At 42.5% G+C, this 19984-nt stretch overlaps 9 non-coding genes across 9 annotated transcripts; all 9 read left to right on the forward strand.

Moving 5' to 3' along the window:
* The first annotated feature begins 403 nt into the window (after positions 1–403).
* On the forward strand, positions 404–594 carry LOC141149093 (U2 spliceosomal RNA). The gene has a single exon (XR_012245405.1). It is a non-coding gene; the product is annotated as a U2 spliceosomal RNA (small nuclear RNA).
* Positions 595–1709: 1115 nt separating this feature from the next.
* Positions 1710–1900, forward strand: LOC141149094 (U2 spliceosomal RNA). The gene has a single exon (XR_012245406.1). It is a non-coding gene; the product is annotated as a U2 spliceosomal RNA (small nuclear RNA).
* Positions 1901–3015: 1115 nt separating this feature from the next.
* On the forward strand, positions 3016–3206 carry LOC141149095 (U2 spliceosomal RNA). Its single transcript, XR_012245407.1, has one exon. It is a non-coding gene; the product is annotated as a U2 spliceosomal RNA (small nuclear RNA).
* A 1118-nt stretch (positions 3207–4324) lies between these two features.
* LOC141151267 (U2 spliceosomal RNA) lies at positions 4325–4515 on the forward strand. Its single transcript, XR_012246996.1, has one exon. It is a non-coding gene; the product is annotated as a U2 spliceosomal RNA (small nuclear RNA).
* Positions 4516–5630: 1115 nt separating this feature from the next.
* Positions 5631–5821, forward strand: LOC141149761 (U2 spliceosomal RNA). The gene has a single exon (XR_012246047.1). It is a non-coding gene; the product is annotated as a U2 spliceosomal RNA (small nuclear RNA).
* Positions 5822–8259: 2438 nt separating this feature from the next.
* Positions 8260–8446, forward strand: LOC141150524 (U2 spliceosomal RNA). The gene has a single exon (XR_012246705.1). It is a non-coding gene; the product is annotated as a U2 spliceosomal RNA (small nuclear RNA).
* A 6391-nt stretch (positions 8447–14837) lies between these two features.
* On the forward strand, positions 14838–15027 carry LOC141150669 (U2 spliceosomal RNA). The gene has a single exon (XR_012246808.1). It is a non-coding gene; the product is annotated as a U2 spliceosomal RNA (small nuclear RNA).
* A 1112-nt stretch (positions 15028–16139) lies between these two features.
* Positions 16140–16330, forward strand: LOC141149096 (U2 spliceosomal RNA). The gene has a single exon (XR_012245408.1). It is a non-coding gene; the product is annotated as a U2 spliceosomal RNA (small nuclear RNA).
* Positions 16331–18765: 2435 nt separating this feature from the next.
* On the forward strand, positions 18766–18953 carry LOC141150772 (U2 spliceosomal RNA). Its single transcript, XR_012246889.1, has one exon. It is a non-coding gene; the product is annotated as a U2 spliceosomal RNA (small nuclear RNA).
* Positions 18954–19984: the final 1031 nt, after the last annotated feature.

Raw genomic sequence — 19984 nt, forward strand, 5'->3', positions numbered from 1 at the left:
GCTCTGAGCCTTTATATACCTGTGCACAGCAGCAGCCACCTTCAGTCTGCTGCTGGACAGCCAGCAGCAGCAGCAGCAGGAGAGGTATGTAATCAGGAGCCCTCCTGCTAAGGGTAGACAGCTGCTCGTTCCACCCCACCCCCCGCCTTAATTGGTTCTCCTCCCTTCCAACGGTGTTGAGGCGGGTGGGAACAGCAGGGGGTGAAGGTGCTGTGTTTAAAGAGGTGGAGTTATGCAGATCTAAAACGTGTGGATTGCAGCAGCAGCAAGCCGAAATGTGCAGGCATGTAAGGGATCTAGAGGTTGACAACATGTCTTCTTAACGGGAGTCCAGGAGCTCATCTCCACAAATGGACTTTTCAGGATCCTTGGGTGGCTCCGTAGTTTGAAACCAATTCTGGTTATCGCTTCTCGGCCTTTTGGCTAAGATCAAGTGTAGTATCTGTTCTTATCAGTTTAATATCTGATACGTCCCCTATCTGGGGACCATATATTAAATGGATTTTTAGAACAGGGAGATGGAAAAAGAGCTTGCTCTGTCCACTCCACGCATTGACCTGGTATTGCAGTATCTCCAGGACCGGTGCACCCCTTCTTTAATGCAGTTTCTAAAATCAGAAAGAATTGAATTCAATGTTTTTTGTTCATTTTGCTTGTTTGTCGGATTTTGGGATGGACTCTTTGGCTTTGCTTTTCTTCTCCTCATTGGATTTTTCATGTTCAAAGTTGCAGAAGCCAGATTACAAGCTCATTTTGGTTCAACTTCAGCAACTGTGCATTGCATTGCCATGTAATGTGATGCAATGCTATCTTTCTAGCTCTCCCTTTTTACTTCCTTTTGGATAAACAGACATATTAGGCAAGCATTTTGGAGCTTTCACCTAAATAACTACAGGTGGTGAGATAAGCTGCACAATATAATTGACCTTTCAGTATATTGTTGCACACACACCATCTATTTAGCAAATGCCCTTGTTATCAACAGCAGCCTTTTAAACTCACCTGAGCTAACAGGTATGTGCGCTGGTTACTCTGCTGCGCTTAAAATTTCTTTTTTGGTTTGCTACAATGCCTTTTCTGAAACGTTGTCTCCTTCTGCTGGAACACTGACTTCTTTCATTTAATGCCTGCAGACTATAAAAGAGAACCCAACCCAAAAAGTTTGGTTGATTAGTCTGTGGCATTCTGTTAAACTGTTGCTTATGGCGGTCTCTGTGAGCTTCTCAGCGACATTCAGCCAGCCAGGTATCCTGCCTGCAGTAGATGGAATGTGGCAATGGAACGCTGGCTGCGCGTGTCATAATAGGCTCTGAGCCTTTATATACCTGTGCACAGCAGCAGCCACCTTCAGTCTGCTGCTGGACAGCCAGCAGCAGCAGCAGCAGGAGAGGTATGTAATCAGGAGCCCTCCTGCTAAGGGTAGACAGCTGCTCGTTCCACCCCACCCCCCGCCTTAATTGGTTCTCCTCCCTTCCAACGGTGTTGAGGCGGGTGGGAACAGCAGGGGGTGAAGGTGCTGTGTTTAAAGAGGTGGAGTTATGCAGATCTAAAACGCGTGGATTGCAGCAGCAGCAAGCCGAAAAGTGCAGGCATGTAAGGGATCTAGAGGTTGACAACATGTCTTCTTAACGGGAGTCCAGGAGCTCATCTCCACAAATGGACTTTTCAGGATCCTTGGGTGGCTCCGTAGTTTGAAACCAATTCTGGTTATCGCTTCTCGGCCTTTTGGCTAAGATCAAGTGTAGTATCTGTTCTTATCAGTTTAATATCTGATACGTCCCCTATCTGGGGACCATATATTAAATGGATTTTTAGAACAGGGAGATGGAAAAAGAGCTTGCTCTGTCCACTCCACGCATTGACCTGGTATTGCAGTATCTCCAGGACCGGTGCACCCCTTCTTTAATGCAGTTTCTAAAATCAGAAAGAATTGAATTCAATGTTTTTTGTTCATTTTGCTTGTTTGTCGGATTTTGGGATGGACTCTTTGGCTTTGCTTTTCTTCTCCTCATTGGATTTTTCATGTTCAAAGTTGCAGAAGCCAGATTACAAGCTCATTTTGGTTCAACTTCAGCAACTGTGCATTGCATTGCCATGTAATGTGATGCAATGCTATCTTTCTAGCTCTCCCTTTTTACTTCCTTTTGGATAAACAGACATATTAGGCAAGCATTTTGGAGCTTTCACCTAAATAACTACAGGTGGTGAGATAAGCTGCACAATATAATTGACCTTTCAGTATATTGTTGCACACACACCATCTATTTAGCAAATGCCCTTGTTATCAACAGCAGCCTTTTAAACTCACCTGAGCTAACAGGTATGTGCGCTGGTTACTCTGCTGCGCTTAAAATTTCTTTTTTGGTTTGCTACAATGCCTTTTCTGAAACGTTGTCTCCTTCTGCTGGAACACTGACTTCTTTCATTTAATGCCTGCAGACTATAAAAGAGAACCCAACCCAAAAAGTTTGGTTGATTAGTCTGTGGCATTCTGTTAAACTGTTGCTTATGGCGGTTTCTGTGAGCTTCTCAGCGACATTCAGCCAGCCAGGTATCCTGCCTGCAGTAGATGGAATGTGGCAATGGAACGCTGGCTGCGCGTGTCATAATAGGCTCTGAGCCTTTATATACCTGTGCACAGCAGCAGCCACCTTCAGTCTGCTGCTGGACAGCCAGCAGCAGCAGCAGCAGGAGAGGTATGTAATCAGGAGCCCTCCTGCTAAGGGTAGACAGCTGCTCGTTCCACCCCACCCCCCGCCTTAATTGGTTCTCCTCCCTTCCAACGGTGTTGAGGCGGGTGGGAACAGCAGGGGGTGAAGGTGCTGTGTTTAAAGAGGTGGAGTTATGCAGATCTAAAACGCGTGGATTGCAGCAGCAGCAAGCCGAAAAGTGCAGGCATGTAAGGGATCTAGAGGTTGACAACATGTCTTCTTAACGGGAGTCCAGGAGCTCATCTCCACAAATGGACTTTTCAGGATCCTTGGGTGGCTCCGTAGTTTGAAACCAATTCTGGTTATCGCTTCTCGGCCTTTTGGCTAAGATCAAGTGTAGTATCTGTTCTTATCAGTTTAATATCTGATACGTCCCCTATCTGGGGACCATATATTAAATGGATTTTTAGAACAGGGAGATGGAAAAAGAGCTTGCTCTGTCCACTCCACGCATTGACCTGGTATTGCAGTATCTCCAGGACCGGTGCACCCCTTCTTTAATGCAGTTTCTAAAATCAGAAAGAATTGAATTCAATGTTTTTTGTTCATTTTGCTTATTTGTCGGATTTTGGGATGGACTCTTTGGCTTTGCTTTTCTTCTCCTCATTGGATTTTTCATGTTCAAAGTTGCAGAAGCCAGATTACAAGCTCATTTTGGTTCAACTTCAGCAACTGTGCATTGCATTGCCATGTAATGTGATGCAATGCTATCTTTCTAGCTCTCCCTTTTTACTTCCTTTTGGATAAACAGACATATTAGGCAAGCATTTTGGAGCTTTCACCTAAATAACTACAGGTGGTGAGATAAGCTGCACAATATAATTGACCTTTCAGTATATTGTTGCACACACACCATCTATTTAGCAAATGCCCTTGTTATCAACAGCAGCCTTTTAAACTCACCTGAGCTAACAGGTATGTGCGCTGGTTACTCTGCTGCGCTTAAAATTTCTTTTTTGGTTTGCTACAATGCCTTTTCTGAAATGTTGTCTCCTTCTGCTGGAACACTGACTTCTTTCATTTAATGCCTGCAGACTATAAAAGAGAACCCAACCCAAAAAGTTTGGTTGATTAGTCTGTGGCATTCTGTTAAACTGTTGCTTATGGCGGTCTCTGTGAGCTTCTCAGCGACATTCAGCCAGCCAGGTATCCTGCCTGCAGTAGATGGAATGTGGCAATGGAACGCTGGCTGCGCGTGTCATAATAGGCTCTGAGCCTTTATATACCTGTGCACAGCAGCAGCCACCTTCAGTCTGCAGCTGGACAGCCAGCAGCAGCAGCAGCAGCAGGAGAGGTATGTAATCAGGAGCCCTCCTGCTAAGGGTAGACAGCTGCTCGTTCCACCCCACCCCCCGCCTTAATTGGTTCTCCTCCCTTCCAACGGTGTTGAGGCGGGTGGGAACAGCAGGGGGTGAAGGTGCTGTGTTTAAAGAGGTGGAGTTATGCAGATCTAAAACGCGTGGATTGCAGCAGCAGCAAGCCGAAAAGTGCAGGCATGTAAGGGATCTAGAGGTTGACAACATGTCTTCTTAACGGGAGTCCAGGAGCTCATCTCCACAAATGGACTTTTCAGGATCCTTGGGTGGCTCCGTAGTTTGAAACCAATTCTGGTTATCGCTTCTCGGCCTTTTGGCTAAGATCAAGTGTAGTATCTGTTCTTATCAGTTTAATATCTGATACGTCCCCAATCTGGGGACCATATATTAAATGGATTTTTAGAACAGGGAGATGGAAAAAGAGCTTGCTCTGTCCACTCCACGCATTGACCTGGTATTGCAGTATCTCCAGGACCGGTGCACCCCTTCTTTAATGCAGTTTCTAAAATCAGAAAGAATTGAATTCAATGTTTTTTGTTCATTTTGCTTGTTTGTCGGATTTTGGGATGGACTCTTTGGCTTTGCTTTTCTTCTCCTCATTGGATTTTTCATGTTCAAAGTTGCAGAAGCCAGATTACAAGCTCATTTTGGTTCAACTTCAGCAACTGTGCATTGCATTGCCATGTAATGTGATGCAATGCTATCTTTCTAGCTCTCCCTTTTTACTTCCTTTTGGATAAACAGACATATTAGGCAAGCATTTTGGAGCTTTCACCTAAATAACTACAGGTGGTGAGATAAGCTGCACAATATAATTGACCTTTCAGTATATTGTTGCACACACACCATCTATTTAGCAAATGCCCTTGTTATCAACAGCAGCCTTTTAAACTCACCTGAGCTAACAGGTATGTGCGCTGGTTACTCTGCTGCGCTTAAAATTTCTTTTTTGGTTTGCTACAATGCCTTTTCTGAAACGTTGTCTCCTTCTGCTGGAACACTGACTTCTTTCATTTAATGCCTGCAGACTATAAAAGAGAACCCAACCCAAAAAGTTTGGTTGATTAGTCTGTGGCATTCTGTTAAACTGTTGCTTATGGCGGTCTCTGTGAGCTTCTCAGCGACATTCAGCCAGCCAGGTATCCTGCCTGCAGTAGATGGAATGTGGCAATGGAACGCTGGCTGCGCGTGTCATAATAGGCTCTGAGCCTTTATATACCTGTGCACAGCAGCAGCCACCTTCAGTCTGCTGCTGGACAGCCAGCAGCAGCAGCAGCAGGAGAGGTATGTAATCAGGAGCCCTCCTGCTAAGGGTAGACAGCTGCTCGTTCCACCCCACCCCCCGCCTTAATTGGTTCTCCTCCCTTCCAACGGTGTTGAGGCGGGTGGGAACAGCAGGGGGTGAAGGTGCTGTGTTTAAAGAGGTGGAGTTATGCAGATCTAAAACGCGTGGATTGCAGCAGCAGCAAGCCGAAAAGTGCAGGCATGTAAGGGATCTAGAGGTTGACAACATGTCTTCTTAACGGGAGTCCAGGAGCTCATCTCCACAAATGGACTTTTCAGGATCCTTGGGTGGCTCCGTAGTTTGAAACCAATTCTGGTTATCGCTTCTCGGCCTTTTGGCTAAGATCAAGTGTAGTATCTGTTCTTATCAGTTTAATATCTGATACGTCCCCTATCTGGGGACCATATATTAAATGGATTTTTAGAACAGGGAGATGGAAAAAAAGCTTGCTCTGTCCACTCCACGCATTGACCTGGTATTGCAGTATCTCCAGGACCGGTGCACCCCTTCTTTAATGCAGTTTCTAAAATCAGAAAGAATTGAATTCAATGTTTTTTGTTCATTTTGCTTGTTTGTCGGATTTTGGGATGGACTCTTTGGCTTTGCTTTTCTTCTCCTCATTGGATTTTTCATGTTCAAAGTTGCAGAAGCCAGATTACAAGCTCATTTTGGTTCAACTTCAGCAACTGTGCATTGCATTGCCATGTAATGTGATGCAATGCTATCTTTCTAGCTCTCCCTTTTTACTTCCTTTTGGATAAACAGACATATTAGGCAAGCATTTTGGAGCTTTCACCTAAATAACTACAGGTGGTGAGATAAGCTGCACAATATAATTGACCTTTCAGTATATTGTTGCACACACACCATCTATTTAGCAAATGCCCTTGTTATCAACAGCAGCCTTTTAAACTCACCTGAGCTAACAGGTATGTGCGCTGGTTACTCTGCTGCGCTTAAAATTTCTTTTTTGGTTTGCTACAATGCCTTTTCTGAAACGTTGTCTCCTTCTGCTGGAACACTGACTTCTTTCATTTAATGCCTGCAGACTATAAAAGAGAACCCAACCCAAAAAGTTTGGTTGATTAGTCTGTGGCATTCTGTTAAACTGTTGCTTATGGCGGTCTCTGTGAGCTTCTCAGCGACATTCAGCCAGCCAGGTATCCTGCCTGCAGTAGATGGAATGTGGCAATGGAACGCTGGCTGCGCGTGTCATAATAGGCTCTGAGCCTTTATATACCTGTGCACAGCAGCAGCCACCTTCAGTCTGCTGCTGGACAGCCAGCAGCAGCAGCAGCAGGAGAGGTATGTAATCAGGAGCCCTCCTGCTAAGGGTAGACAGCTGCTCGTTCCACCCCACCCCCCGCCTTAATTGGTTCTCCTCCCTTCCAACGGTGTTGAGGCGGGTGGGAACAGCAGGGGGTGAAGGTGCTGTGTTTAAAGAGGTGGAGTTATGCAGATCTAAAACGCGTGGATTGCAGCAGCAGCAAGCCGAAAAGTGCAGGCATGTAAGGGATCTAGAGGTTGACAACATGTCTTCTTAACGGGAGTCCAGGAGCTCATCTCCACAAATGGACTTTTCAGGATCCTTGGGTGGCTCCGTAGTTTGAAACCAATTCTGGTTATCGCTTCTCGGCCTTTTGGCTAAGATCAAGTGCAGTGATCTAGCGGTTGCTTCCTTGGTCTTGACTGGGAGGTGCTTGGGGTACCCGGCTCCTTGGCCTGGGGGGATCGCTACACTCTTCGGTGGAGCTAAACCCCCCTGCTGCTATTAGGGAGTCGGATTAGTCCCTGGGCAACGAGAGGCGATCACCTTGTCACCACACATAGCTGTGGGGGGCAACTGTCGCCACACATAGCTGTGGTGGCAACATTTGGAGGATTAAAAGGAAAAACGGAAGGAAAACGGATTGTTGAGATGGAGTTTTGGAAAAAGAAGAGATGCTTACGTTTTTTTGTGAAACGGGAGACGGAAGAAACTTTTTTGGAAGAAAAATGGATTCTGGAAATTTTGAGGAAACATGAAGTTTTGGAGAAGGATATCTACTGTATGCAAGAAATAAAGCAAGGTAAAGTTTGTGATGTGACTCTAGTTTCTGAGGAAAAGTGCATTCATTTTTTCAAATGCTGGAGTGAAGAGGATTCTGGGAAAATTGGAGTAAGTGCATCATTCATGGGGAAACCGAAGAGTGTGATAATTTACATGGACAATCCGTTTGTGGAAATAGAGGAGATAATGGTTTTTTTGGAATCTAAATGTAAGATGGTAAAGTTTCAGAAATTATACAGGAACAAAGTTGGTATTTGGAACGGAAAGAGACGTTTTTTGGTGTGGACAACAGGAGAAGAAAATTTGCATAATGGGAGGATTATGGTAAACGGGAGTTCTGGGTATTGTTACATGGAAAGCAGCAAAGGAACTTTTGAAAAGAACTTTGGAGGACAAAAGGAAGATATTGGTGATAAAATGAAGAAGGAAGTTGATGCGATAATTATAGAGGAGAATAAGCAGGGAAAAGAAGTTGAAAGTTTAAAGGTGAAGAAAAAGGTAACGGTACAGGAAAATTGTGGATCAAGGAAAGTATCTGGTGAAAAGAAAGAAGTAAAAGAGGAAAAGGGTAAAGTTTTGGAGAAGGTGGTGACTTTCAGAGATGATGAGGAAGAGTATGATTGGGAACAGATGCGGTTAGAGCATGAGGAGGAAGAAAAGAAGTTAAGGGGTTTTGTTGGGAGGAAAGTAAAAGGGAAAAAGGGGATATTTAGTTTGGGAAACCGGGTGAAGTAATGTCAGTTGTGATTTGTTTGGAAACTGTTGAAACTGTAAAGGAATTGTTATGTTTAACTTTATATATATTAATTCAAATGAAAAAATATAAATATAATATCTAAACACGATGATGGAACTAAAATCTTGAGTTTAGTGATATATGATTTAAGATTATAAAACTTAATTTCTGAGTGTTTGGAAAAAAAAAAAAAAATCTGTTCTTATCAGTTTAATATCTGATACGTCCCCTATCTGGGGACCATATATTAAATGGATTTTTAGAACAGGGAGATGGAAAAAGAGCTTGCTCTGTCCACTCCACGCATTGACCTGGTATTGCAGTATCTCCAGGACCGGTGCACCCCTTCTTTAATGCAGTTTCTAAAATCAGAAAGAATTGAATTCAATGTTTTTTGTTCATTTTGCTTGTTTGTCGGATTTTGGGATGGACTCTTTGGCTTTGCTTTTCTTCTCCTCATTGGATTTTTCATGTTCAAAGTTGCAGAAGCCAGATTACAAGCTCATTTTGGTTCAACTTCAGCAACTGTGCATTGCATTGCCATGTAATGTGATGCAATGCTATCTTTCTAGCTCTCCCTTTTTACTTCCTTTTAGATAAACAGACATATTAGGCAAGCATTTTGGAGCTTTCACCTAAATAACTACAGGTAGTGAGATAAGCTGCACAATATAATTGACCTTTCAGTATATTGTTGCACACACACCATCTATTTAGCAAATGCCCTTGTTATCAACAGCAGCCTTTTAAACTCACCTGAGCTAACAGGTATGTGCGCTGGTTACTCTGCTGCGCTTAAAATTTCTTTTTTGGTTTGCTACAATGCCTTTTCTGAAACGTTGTCTCCTTCTGCTGGAACACTGACTTCTTTCATTTAATGCCTGCAGACTATAAAAGAGAACCCAACCCAAAAAGTTTGGTTGATTAGTCTGTGGCATTCTGTTAAACTGTTGCTTATGGCGGTCTCTGTGAGCTTCTCAGCGACATTCAGCCAGCCAGGTATCCTGCCTGCAGTAGATGGAATGTGGCAATGGAACGCTGGCTGCGCGTGTCATAATAGGCTCTGAGCCTTTATATACCTGTGCACAGCAGCAGCCACCTTCAGTCTGCTGCTGGACAGCCAGCAGCAGCAGCAGCAGGAGAGGTATGTAATCAGGAGCCCTCCTGCTAAGGGTAGACAGCTGCTCGTTCCACCCCACCCCCCGCCTTAATTGGTTCTCCTCCCTTCCAACGGTGTTGAGGCGGGTGGGAACAGCAGGGGGTGAAGGTGCTGTGTTTAAAGAGGTGGAGTTATGCAGATCTAAAACGCGTGGATTGCAGCAGCAGCAAGCCGAAAAGTGCAGGCATGTAAGGGATCTAGAGGTTGACAACATGTCTTCTTAACGGGAGTCCAGGAGCTCATCTCCACAAATGGACTTTTCAGGATCCTTGGGTGGCTCCGTAGTTTGAAACCAATTCTGGTTATCGCTTCTCGGCCTTTTGGCTAAGATCAAGTGCTTTATTGCAGGAGATTGTAGTTGAAGGGCACTCGGGTACCCCTCTCCTTGGCCTGGCAGGATCGTCCACTTTGGTGGACTTAACCTGCTTGCTGCTATTAGGGAGAGGGCTTAGTCCCAGGGTAACGAGTTGCGATCCCCCAGCTTCCAGGTGTTTTTCGCTGCAAGAACACTGGGAGCGCAGATTGCAAGCGGCTGCAATTTGCAACCTTGTTGCGTTTTTCCATGGAGGTTGACCCTAACCTCGTGCCTCTTTATGCGAGGCTAAAAAACTCTATCCGAGTTCACTTCACGGCGGGTGGCTCGGATATGAGGAAATTAGGGTATGTAGTCCAGGACGTGCTCAGGAACCTTCTTGGCGTACAAAGGAATGAAATTCTCTCCATCCAGGATTATCCCAGAAGAGGTGACTATGACATCACATTCACCGGAGAAGGTATTTTTAGAGATGTACTAGAAAAGTTAAAAAAAAGTTGAAAATAGTCCTGTTTTGAAAGGGATACAAATTGTTGAGCACGTCCTGGATGAGGTAAGACTGGTTATTGTAAAAATATTTTCGCCCTTTGTTTCTGCTCCAGAAGTAATGTCATTTCTAGCAATTTATTTTAAAAGTGTTAAATGTATTGGGAAGATATTAAACGAATATAACATATGGACATCTAAGTGGAAATTCCTTGTGAAGTGTACAAGAGATCCAAATACACCAGGTGGTATACGGCTCCCCCCTGCCCGTTTCAAAATTGGGCAAACAAATGGGGATTTCTTCTTTTCTGGGATGCCAGTATATTGCAGAAATTGTGGGCGCTATGGTCATTCAAAAGAAAACTGTCATGTATCATGTAGAAATTGCGCTAGTGAAGAACATGAGACAAAAGAATGCCCTAAGGAAAAGAAATGCAGTTTTTGCCAGACTCCAGGTCACTTTTATTTTTCTTGCCCTCACAGATTTCGGGAAGATGAGCAAAAGGGGAAGTCCAAGACGTCTGACCAAGGACCAAAAGATCAGACCACCCCTCAGGAGGAGGAACAACAACCTGGAGCCTCTGGAGACAATAAGGGCGTACCAAATAGTGAAGTGTCTCCAGAGTCTATGACAGGTAAAATACCAAATCCCAAAACCTGGCTGCAGGACCTGCGGGAGTCCAAAAGGAGGGCTGAGAAGGAGCAGAAGGGCACTACTGGTAAGGTCAAAAGGGACCGGCAAAAGGCCGACACAGAAGCCCATGCCCAGTCTGGGTCTCCTAGTGCTGAGGGCGCTGAGTGGATAAAGGTGGGTCCTAAGAAAAAGAAAAAGGGTGGTTCGGAGGAGGCAGCAGGAGGTGAACAGATGGACACTTCTCCAGAAGGGGACGTGGACGCTGGACCCTCAGGGGTTTCGGTCTCCGCTGCTACAGGTGGGGACCGGGATCTTGCTGACTCTGAAGAGTCAGAGGCTCTGCCTTGTGCGCAACCTCCTCCTATAGGACGACCTTCTACAGGTCAAACAGGGGCGGCGGAACCCCTCGGGGACCCACCTGATGAGGAACTGCATGGCCAGCCAATGGAGACCCAGCGGGTTCTGCCAGCCAGCCCTCCGAGCTATGCCAGTGTAGCGTCGGGTTTATATAAATGTGGTAATCTTTCCTCCTCCACGGAGACTCTCGTGACGATACTATCAGATGAGGAGGGAGGCGCAAGCCCAGTGGTCTGATCAGGTTCATCGGACAGGTAAATCCGTTGCTCTTAGTTACCTAAGTAAAATTTCTACATTTTCTAATGATGGCTGAACTCAAAGGTATTTCCCTCAACGTGAGAGGCATAAAATCTAACATGAGAAGAACTGCTCTTTTTAATTTTTTTACGTGTTTTACTGCATCTGTATTTTTTCTGCAAGAATGTAATATCCCACATGAAATGTCATATCAAAAATATAAAGATGAGTGGAAGTGTGGGCCATCTGTCTGGTCCGGATCGAATGCTGCAGGATCAGCGGGTGTAGCCATACTTTTTAAAGGGAACGTTTTAATTGATTTTATTCAGGAAATTTTACCAGGTCGTATTTTATTAGTGAAAGCTTTTATTGATGGTATTAGATGGCAGTTTTTAAATTTTTATGGATCCCCAGAGAAAAATGAAAGAGCCGAAATGCTTGATCTTTTACCATTATTTATTAATAACTCTGAACCTTTTATCTTAGCAGGGGATTTTAATTGTGTTTTAAAAGGTGAAAACCGGCGCTCCAGCTCTGTAAGCAGGAACTACGATAAAACCTCAGGTATGCTACATGATATAGTCAAAGATGCTAAATTGATAGACATATATAAAGAGTGTCATAGTGACAGCCCAGAGGATGCCGGTTTCACTTGGAGCAATGCTAATTGTAGCTCTAGGATTGATTTTATTTTTGGTTCAGATAAAACAATACCTGCCAAATGTGAAGTTTTAACTAATATATTTTCAGACCATAAACTTTTATCCTTTACCATAAAAGTAAATGACAACAAAAAATGTGGTAAGAAAAGCTGGAAAATGAACGTATCCCTTTTAACCGACCCGCAGATTTTATCAGATTTTATTGAGTTTTATAGGAAATGTAGAAAAGGGAAAAAAACAAATGAGACTATGAGTGTATGGTGGGATAGAATGAAAGTAAAAATAAAAGACTTTTTTATTAAAAAGAGTATATGTAGAGCCAAAGAAAAATATGAAGAATATAGAATTTTAAATACCCGCCTACAAACATTATTTAAGCTCAGAGACAATGGGATAGATGTACAAGTTGATATTTCAAAATTAAAAGAAGAGATTTCAAAATGGCTAGAACAAAAAGGAAAAGAGATAATTTTTCGTTCTAGAGTACAACATATAGAAGAAAATGAAAAGTGTTCCAGATATTTTTTTAGGAAAAATAAAAAAGAAAAAGTGATAATTGACCATATAGATGGTGAGAATAATATAAAAAATATGCTGGGTAAAGTTGAGGTTTTTTTTTCTAATCTTTTTAATGGAAAAAATATAGATAATAAATTAATGGATGATTCGCTGCAAGGACTAACAGCTGTTTTAGATCCCGCATCCCAAGAGTTTTTATCCCAAGTTTTAACGGAACAAGAAGTGTTAAAAACTATTAAAAGTTTTAAAACTGGAAAGGTCCCTGGTCCTGATGGCATCCCAATAGAATTTTATGTATGTTTTTATGATATTTTAAAAGATGATTTGTTTTATTTGTTTACTGAGGTTTTTAATAATAAGGTTTTATTAAATTCCTGGAAGAAAGGTGAAGTCTCCCTCCTATACAAAAAAGGCGATAAATCAAAATTAGAAAACTGGAGACCAATAACACTTTTAAATTGTGACTATAAAATAATGGCTAAAATTTGTGCAAATCGTCTAAAAGAAGTCATCAGCAAAGTTATTCATTCTAATCAAGTGTGTGGGGTGCCGGGGCGCAGTATATGGGACAATCTGAATTTAGTGAAAGACTGTATTGAGGATGTGAAAGACAGAAAGGGGAAAATGGCGATTTTATCTATTGATTTTGAAAAAGCATTTGACCGTGTCTCACACTTTTATCTTTTTAAAGTTTTAGAGAAAATGGGCATACCAGAAGGGTTTTTACTATCGCTTAAAGCATTTTACAAGGATTGTACAAGTAAGATTTTAGTGAATGGTTTTAAGACACAAGAGGTATTTTTACGGTCAGGGGTGAAACAGGGATGCCCTCTGTCCCCCCTACTGTTTATCTGTGCACTGGAACCAATGTTATGTGCAATACGCCAAAATAAACAGATATGCGGTGTCCCTCTGCCTGGAAGCGGTGGTTTGGAGGCCAAGGTTGTAGGCTACATGGATGACGTGGCGGTCTTGTGTACAGATGCACCATCACTTACGGCCACTCTCCATCAAGTGCAATCCTTTTGTCTAGCTTCTGGTTTTAAAATCAATTTTAATAAGTGTAACATTTTAAGTGTTGGGGGGATGATTTTACGTGATGTACCAATTAATGTCTCCGAATCCATTTCCATTTTAGGTATATCATTCACTGAAAATAATGATGGTTATAATAGTTGGGAAACAGTTACACAGAAAGTAAATACGAAAATATGTATGTGGAACATGAGGAGACTTACAATGGAGGGTAAAGTATTGGTTTTAAAGATGGTGATTTTACCTCTTTTATTGTATCTTAGCATGGTTTTCCCCCCGCCTGTTAATGTTTTAAAAAAGATAACCAAAACCTGTTTTACCTTCTTTTGGAACTCAAAAATGGAAAAGCTGAAAAGAGAAATCGTGATGAAATCAAAAGTAAAAGGTGGTAAAGATTTTCCAGATTTTAATAGGTTTCTTTTAATCCATCTGTTCGTTTACTGTTTTAATGCCCTTTTTAAGAATCACTATTGGTCCTTTTTTATGCGTTTTAATACAGGATTTTTTATGAGAAAGTTTGGATGGTATGAAGTTAATATATCTGTGCCCCATGCTTTTAATTTGTCGACGCATTATGAGATTTTAAGGAAAATAGTGTCCGATTTTAATTTAGGGACTAAGAAAATAGAGGAATTAAGAAATAGTAAGAAGCTAATTAAAGAAATACGTAAAAGTGAGGAAATATGTAATGTTGACAGATATGATGATGACAAATCTATGTCTATCTGGAAAATGATTAACGTTTTTTATCTTTTTAATGAACAGAGAGATCTGGCTTGGAGTTGCATGCACCGCTGTCTTCCTTGCCGGGCATTCCAATACAGAAGAGGATTTGTGAGGTCTGCCATCTGCCCAAGAGCCGGATGCCAAGAAGAGGAAACGGTGGAACATCTATTATGGACATGTAATTTTGCAAAGGATTTCTGGAGAAGACTGCTCCCCTTACTGGAAAGGGTGGCAGACCTCAAGGACTTTACATATAAAACTGTGCTATACGGACTTATGGAATGCCCCACAATGGACCAGTACACAATGGCTTGGAAGACAGTGAACTGCGCCAAGTCATCTCTCTGGAAAGCGCGCAACATTGCTATTTTTAAACAAGATGTTTTATCAGTGAATGATGTTTTAAGTTTATGTTTATGTGAAATGTATACTTATTATTTAATTGACAAAAAGAAGAATGTACATATTTCCAAAAAATAGCTTGTTGACCAATGGAACCTAATTATTTAAAATCTTTGCATTTTTTTGTTTTGTAAATTTCATTTGTCTTTTAACGTTTGGTATTTGTCTAATTATGCTTGTAATTTGTTAAAGTTTTAATAAACGGTTTTATCCCTCTGCAGGGGATAGCCAAATTAAAAAAAAAAATCTGTTCTTATCAGTTTAATATCTGATACGTCCCCTATCTGGGGACCATATATTAAATGGATTTTTAGAACAGGGAGATGGAAAAAAAGCTTGCTCTGTCCACTCCACGCATTGACCTGGTATTGCAGTATCTCCAGGACCGGTGCACCCCTTCTTTAATGCAGTTTCTAAAATCAGAAAGAATTGAATTCAATGTTTTTTGTTCATTTTGCTTGTTTGTCGGATTTTGGGATGGACTCTTTGGCTTTGCTTTTCTTCTCCTCATTGGATTTTTCATGTTCAAAGTTGCAGAAGCCAGATTACAAGCTCATTTTGGTTCAACTTCAGCAACTGTGCATTGCATTGCCATGTAATGTGATGCAATGCTATCTTTCTAGCTCTCCCTTTTTACTTCCTTTTGGATAAACAGACATATTAGGCAAGCATTTTGGAGCTTTCACCTAAATAACTACAGGTGGTGAGATAAGCTGCACAATATAATTGACCTTTCAGTATATTGTTGCACACACACCATCTATTTAGCAAATGCCCTTGTTATCAACAGCAGCCTTTTAAACTCACCTGAGCTAACAGGTATGTGCGCTGGTTACTCTGCTGCGCTTAAAATTTCTTTTTTGGTTTGCTACAATGCCTTTTCTGAAACGTTGTCTCCTTCTGCTGGAACACTGACTTCTTTCATTTAATGCCTGCAGACTATAAAAGAGAACCCAACCCAAAAAGTTTGGTTGATTAGTCTGTGGCATTCTGTTAAACTGTTACTTATGGCGGTCTCTGTGAGCTTCTCAGCGACATTCAGCCAGCCAGGTATCCTGCCTGCAGTAGATGGAATGTGGCAATGGAACGCTGGCTGCGCGTGTCATAATAGGCTCTGAGCCTTTATATACCTGTGCACAGCAGCAGCCACCTTCAGTCTGCTGCTGGACAGCCAGCAGCAGCAGCAGGAGAGGTATGTAATCAGGAGCCCTCCTGCTAAGGGTAGACAGCTGCTTGTTCCACCCCACCCCCCGCCTTAATTGGTTCTCCTCCCTTCCAACGGTGTTGAGGCGGGTGGGAACAGCAGGGGGTGAAGGTGCTGTGTTTAAAGAGGTGGAGTTATGCAGATCTAAAACGCATGGATTGCAGCAGCAGCAAGCCGAAAAGTGCAGGCATGTAAGGGATCTAGAGGTTGACAACATGTCTTCTTAACGGGAGTCCAGGAGCTCATCTCCACAAATGGACTTTTCAGGATCCTTGGGTGGCTCCGTAGTTTGAAACCAATTCTGGTTATCGCTTCTCGGCCTTTTGGCTAAGATCAAGTGTAGTATCTGTTCTTATCAGTTTAATATCTGATACGTCCCCTATCTGGGGACCATATATTAAATGGATTTTTAGAACAGGGAGATGGAAAAAGAGCTTGCTCTGTCCACTCCACGCATTGACCTGGTATTGCAGTATCTCCAGGACCGGTGCACCCCTTCTTTAATGCAGTTTCTAAAATCAGAAAGAATTGAATTCAATGTTTTTTGTTCATTTTGCTTGTTTGTCGGATTTTGGGATGGACTCTTTGGCTTTGCTTTTCTTCTCCTCATTGGATTTTTCATGTTCAAAGTTGCAGAAGCCAGATTACAAGCTCATTTTGGTTCAACTTCAGCAACTGTGCATTGCATTGCCATGTAATGTGATGCAATGCTATCTTTCTAGCTCTCCCTTTTTACTTCCTTTTGGATAAACAGACATATTAGGCAAGCATTTTGGAGCTTTCACCTAAATAACTACAGGTGGTGAGATAAGCTGCACAATATAATTGACCTTTCAGTATATTGTTGCACACACACCATCTATTTAGCAAATGCCCTTGTTATCAACAGCAGCCTTTTAAACTCACCTGAGCTAACAGGTATGTGCGCTGGTTACTCTGCTGCGCTTAAAATTTCTTTTTTGGTTTGCTACAATGCCTTTTCTGAAACGTTGTCTCCTTCTGCTGGAACACTGACTTCTTTCATTTAATGCCTGCAGACTATAAAAGAGAACCCAACCCAAAAAGTTTGGTTGATTAGTCTGTGGCATTCTGTTAAACTGTTGCTTATGGCGGTCTCTGTGAGCTTCTCAGCGACATTCAGCCAGCCAGGTATCCTGCCTGCAGTAGATGGAATGTGGCAATGGAACGCTGGCTGCGCGTGTCATAATAGGCTCTGAGCCTTTATATACCTGTGCACAGCAGCAGCCACCTTCAGTCTGCTGCTGGACAGCCAGCAGCAGCAGCAGGAGAGGTATGTAATCAGGAGCCCTCCTGCTAAGGGTAGACAGCTGCTCGTTCCACCCCACCCCCCGCCTTAATTGGTTCTCCTCCCTTCCAACGGTGTTGAGGCGGGTGGGAACAGCAGGGGGTGAAGGTGCTGTGTTTAAAGAGGTGGAGTTATGCAGATCTAAAACGCGTGGATTGCAGCAGCAGCAAGCCGAAAAGTGCAGGCATGTAAGGGATCTAGAGGTTGACAACATGTCTTCTTAACGGGAGTCCAGGAGCTCATCTCCACAAATGGACTTTTCAGGATCCTTGGGTGGCTCCGTAGTTTGAAACCAATTCTGGTTATCGCTTCTCGGCCTTTTGGCTAAGATCAAGTGCAGTGATCTAGCGGTTGCTGCCTTGGTCTTGACTGGGAGGTGCTTGGGGTACCCGGCTCCTTGGCCTGGGGGGATCGCTACACTCTTCGGTGGAGCTAAACCCCCCTGCTGCTATTAGGGAGTCGGATTAGTCCCTGGGCAACGAGAGGCGATCACCTTGTCACCACACATAGCTGTGGGGGGCAACTGTCGCCACACATAGCTGTGGTGGCAACATTTGGAGGATTAAAAGGAAAAACGGAAGGAAAACGGATTGTTGAGATGGAGTTTTGGAAAAAGAAGAGATGCTTACGTTTTTTTGTGAAACGGGAGACGGAAGAAACTTTTTTGGAAGAAAAATGGATTCTGGAAATTTTGAGGAAACATGAAGTTTTGGAGAAGGATATCTACTGTATGCAAGAAATAAAGCAAGGTAAAGTTTGTGATGTGACTCTAGTTTCTGAGGAAAAGTGCATTCATTTTTTCAAATGCTGGAGTGAAGAGGATTCTGGGAAAATTGGAGTAAGTGCATCATTCATGGGGAAACCGAAGAGTGTGATAATTTACATGGACAATTCGTTTGTGGAAATAGAGGAGATAATGGTTTTTTTGGAATCTAAATGTAAGATGGTAAAGTTTCAGAAATTATACAGGAACAAAGTTGGTATTTGGAACGGAAAGAGACGTTTTTTGGTGTGGACAACAGGAGAAGAAAATTTGCATAATGGGAGGATTATGGTAAACGGGAGTTCTGGGTATTGTTACATGGAAAGCAGCAAAGGAACTTTTGAAAAGAACTTTGGAGGACAAAAGGAAGATATTGGTGATAAAATGAAGAAGGAAGTTGATGCGATAATTATAGAGGAGAATAAGCAGGGAAAAGAAGTTGAAAGTTTAAAGGTGAAGAAAAAGGTAACGGTACAGGAAAATTGTGGATCAAGGAAAGTATCTGGTGAAAAGAAAGAAGTAAAAGAGGAAAAGGGTAAAGTTTTGGAGAAGGTGGTGACTTTCAGAGATGATGAGGAAGAGTATGATTGGGAACAGATGCGGTTAGAGCATGAGGAGGAAGAAAAGAAGTTAAGGGGTTTTGTTGGGAGGAAAGTAAAAGGGAAAAAGGGGATATTTAGTTTGGGAAACCGGGTGAAGTAATGTCAGTTGTGATTTGTTTGGAAACTGTTGAAACTGTAAAGGAATTGTTATGTTTAACTTTATATATATTAATTCAAATGAAAAAATATAAATATAATATCTAAACACGATGATGGAACTAAAATCTTGAGTTTAGTGATATATGATTTAAGATTATAAAACTTAATTTCTGAGTGTTTGGAAAAAAAAAAAAAAAATCTGTTCTTATCAGTTTAATATCTGAAACGTCCCCTATCTGGGGACCATATATTAAATGGATTTTTAGAACAGGGAGATGGAAAAAGAGCTTGCTCTGTCCACTCCACGCATTGACCTGGTATTGCAGTATCTCCAGGACCGGTGCACCCCTTCTTTAATGCAGTTTCTAAAATCAGAAAGAATTGAATTCAATGTTTTTTGTTCATTTTGCTTGTTTGTCGGATTTTGGGATGGACTCTTTGGCTTTGCTTTTCTTCTCCTCATTGGATTTTTCATGTTCAAAGTTGCAGAAGCCAGATTACAAGCTCATTTTGGTTCAACTTCAGCAACTGTGCATTGCATTGCCATGTAATGTGATGCAATGCTATCTTTCTAGCTCTCCCTTTTTACTTCCTTTTAGATAAACAGACATATTAGGCAAGCATTTTGGAGCTTTCACCTAAATAACTACAGGTAGTGAGATAAGCTGCACAATATAATTGACCTTTCAGTATATTGTTGCACACACACCATCTATTTAGCAAATGCCCTTGTTATCAACAGCAGCCTTTTAAACTCACCTGAGCTAACAGGTATGTGCGCTGGTTACTCTGCTGCGCTTAAAATTTCTTTTTTGGTTTGCTACAATGCCTTTTCTGAAACGTTGTCTCCTTCTGCTGGAACACTGACTTCTTTCATTTAATGCCTGCAGACTATAAAAGAGAACCCAACCCAAAAAGTTTGGTTGATTAGTCTGTGGCATTCTGTTAAACTGTTGCTTATGGCGGTCTCTGTGAGCTTCTCAGCGACATTCAGCCAGCCAGGTATCCTGCCTGCAGTAGATGGAATGTGGCAATGGAACGCTGGCTGCGCGTGTCATAATAGGCTCTGAGCCTTTATATACCTGTGCACAGCAGCAGCCACCTTCAGTCTGCTGCTGGACAGCCAGCAGCAGCAGCAGGAGAGGTATGTAATCAGGAGCCCTCCTGCTAAGGGTAGACAGCTGCTCGTTCCACCCCACCCCCCGCCTTAATTGGTTCTCCTCCCTTCCAACGGTGTTGAGGCGGGTGGGAACAGCAGGGGGTGAAGGTGCTGTGTTTAAAGAGGTGGAGTTATGCAGATCTAAAACGCGTGGATTGCAGCAGCAGCAAGCCGAAAAGTGCAGGCATGTAAGGGATCTAGAGGTTGACAACATGTCTTCTTA

This window comes from Phyllobates terribilis, unplaced genomic scaffold (assembly GCF_046119375.1).
Source record: "Phyllobates terribilis strain yellow unplaced genomic scaffold, ASM4611937v1 Scaffold_5__5_contigs__length_657084704, whole genome shotgun sequence".
NCBI classification, from domain to species: Eukaryota; Metazoa; Chordata; class Amphibia; order Anura; family Dendrobatidae; genus Phyllobates; species Phyllobates terribilis.